This window comes from Leptopilina boulardi, unplaced genomic scaffold, assembly GCF_019393585.1.
Source record: "Leptopilina boulardi isolate dan_hultmark-lab unplaced genomic scaffold, ZJU_Lbou_2.1 LbouV2_183, whole genome shotgun sequence".
Classification (NCBI taxonomy): domain Eukaryota; kingdom Metazoa; phylum Arthropoda; class Insecta; order Hymenoptera; family Figitidae; genus Leptopilina; species Leptopilina boulardi.
In genome coordinates, this window is record NW_026137733.1 from 367,964 (window position 1) to 371,389 (window position 3,426).

A 3,426-nucleotide genomic window follows, 5' to 3' on the forward strand; every position below is an offset into this window, starting at 1 on the left:
AAACTTTTTTAGAAATTTTTTGTTTTTTACGAGATAATCGTAAAAAACCATTATTTTATGGGGTTTTTTATGGTTTTTACCATGATAATCAAATTTGCGCCAATTTTCACTACGATTTTCGTAATCTACGCACCAAAATACGTAAGAATACCTATGTTTTATTAAATTTAAAGGGGGGACCTTTTCGGAAGTATATCATGGAATAACAATTATAATTGATAATTAGTTAATAATAATTTATTATGTGACAATAATTATTTATAATAAATTATGCTATAAATGATCTACAAGATATAAAAACACATCTAACTTCGAACATAACCTTTTATTTAAATAAATAATTGAAAATTCGGCTGGGAAAAGTATCCGGCGAACAGAAGGTTAAAAGAAGTGGCGCGAGGAAAGCAAAGGGCCTGTCGCTTTGAGAGTGGGAGGTGCAAGGATAAATAGTGTAACATACAATTTGTAAAAAAAAATTAAATAATTAAATCATATAATTCAAAAAAAAATTGATCATAAAAATAAATCAAAAATCGCATGACATAATAAATTAGAGATATATGGACAATAATTAGAATCGATCAAGAAAAATAATTATCAAGAAAATAAATATACATATATAGTTTGAACAGATCAATGATAAATATTTATTAAAATTAGACAAAATTCTACGGGTGATGCATCACTTAGATCATAAGCATTGATCGAAACAATATAAAACAAATATATATACACATATAAAAAACTCCTTCACGTCAAACACACATTCACACTTACATACATTAATTTAAAAGAATCAAATATACATATATATAATTATTAGAGTCAATGAAATTGCAATATATAAAACAAAATCAAGATTAAAAAAAATTGTACTCATTCCTCGCAGCAAACAACGATGAACTCGACGACATACGGTGCTGAGTGGGGATGGAGAGATCGACGGATGCTTTTCCTAGATCGTCCAAATTTAATATCAATCCAAAATATACCTGATTGCTCTTTATGAAATAATTTCGGCCTTATTTTATTTATGGCTTCAGATTGTCCCCTTGCACTCTGCCAACTCCGAGTTCACGTTCCCGCTCATAATTTATTAAACGCCACACTTTAAATTTATAAAAAAAAAGAAAAAAAACAAAAAACAATTTCTTTTCTTCCACAAAATACATTAATTATATAATTGAAGCAACCCTTTCTTTAATAAAAAAAATATATATATATAATTACAAAAAAAAAGAAACTACCTTTGAGTCTTCGGCGTCGGACATCAAAATATGGCGCGGGATTTTCTTTTATAGAAAATAATGACGAGCGAATGTTGAATTCCCCGAATTACACATCGGTTTCGTCGAAATACCACGACATTAGACATGCACAACAAGACATCAACCGTTAGGCGCTTATTCTTTTCATAATCGAAAATTTCCTCACATCATCCCCCTTGTTTCGCATGAGTATTCTCAGCGAAGCATAACAAAAAAAAATGACACAACAATTCAACAACAACTGGAAAACGGCCCACCGTTTTCTCTAAAATATACATATATATCGTCCTTGCGATAAACAATAATTCAAAATCAATAATATACAATCATAATTAGCGAAATATTTACAATTACCATAATCATTGCATTCTACGCTCATTGTTATCACACTAATATAAATGACTAGCAGAGAACGAAAGCGACACAGGCCATCAACACTCATCATGTGACTCACGATCTCTAGTTATATATTTCTTGAGATTTGATTGATTGTGTATACCAATACTACGATCTCCTTTCATATCATATAATTCGTATGAGTTATTGCCAAAATCCTTCAAAATCTTATAAGGACCAAAAAATAAATGAAAAAATTTACGCGTGACCTTTTTTAAAGCGTCTGACTGCTTAGGTATATGGAGTAAAACAAGGTCATCTTCACTTAATTTGATTCTCGATGGATTTTTTTGATGTTTCGAGCGATTTTCGAATTTTCTTTCAAGATTTTTTTTAGCAATCATAATTTTATAATCCTTTGTTAACCCAGTCGAATCAGGAAATCGAATTAAATCCTTTATTTGATCACCCGGCTGTTTCCCGAAATGCAATTCATGTGGCGAAAACCCCGTCCCACAATTATTCGTTGCGTTTAAAAAAAATTCGATATCACTTATATATTTCGCCCATTTCGTATGTCGATCACTGCAAAGAGTACGGAACATTCTCCCTAACTCCCTCATCATGCGTTCGACCGGGTTGCTTTTAGGATGACGTATGGACGAATAGACTACTTGAATGCCAACATCTCGCAAGCTCTGCCCCCACTTTGGTGACGTAAATTGGGTACCGTGATCAGAGAAAATACGGCGAGGCTTCCCCATCTCAGGAATATATGATAGTAAAACTTTTTTTAGAATCGTTTGAGTATTTTCCTTTTTTATCGGATAGAGCTTTATACACTTTGAAAACGCGTCGTACATAACAAAAATATACTCCATTCCTGCAATCGAACGAGGAAGGGGACCATAAAAGTCCACGCACACGAGGTCACCGGGCCCTGATGAAAACACTCGTTGATAAGCACATTCCATTTGTACATTAGATGGTTTCACGCGTTGACAAAGATCGCAGGAAAGCACGAATTTTTTTATATCCTGATTCATGAATTTCCAATAATAAAAACGTTTAATATAAGTCATAGTTTTATATACCCCGGGGTGGCCTAATTTGGAGTGAACACAATCGAGTAAATGAACGATCAACTCCGACGGAATAACAATCTGCCATTGATCAGCCATTCGATCTCTAAGAAATAAAACACCACCTTTAACAATATAAAAATCCTGACACGACTTTTCTCCCACTTTTTTAAACAATTCCTGTATATAAGGATCTTCCTTTTGCAAATTCGATAGATTTTTTAAAGAATCACATAAATCATTGGATAGTTCAATATTATTAATATCACACTCAATCAAATTATCATCGGGTAATTCTAGAACATCAATCGATAAATTCTTCGGAATCGCAGATTCAAATTTCCCATTCGGATTTCGGCTTAAAAAATCCGCGACTATATTATCTTTTCCCTGTACATGAGATATATTAAAATCAAATTGCTGTAACGCAAAATTCCACCGGATTATGCGCGCGTTCAGATGAGGAGTAGTATATAAGAAAGTAAGGGCTTTGTGGTCAGTTATCACTTCAAATTTGGTTCCAAGCAGATAGTTTCGCAGTTTGGAGATAGAATATACGATTGCGAGGAGCTCTTTCTCGGTAGTCGTATAATTCATCTCCGCCGCGTTCAAACATCTACTAACCATAGAAATGATTTTGTGATCCCCCTTTTCATCGATTTGATAAAGCACGCCACTGATACCTGCATCTGAAGCATCGGTTTGTAGTCGACACGGCACTCCCGGAATGTAATGACTTA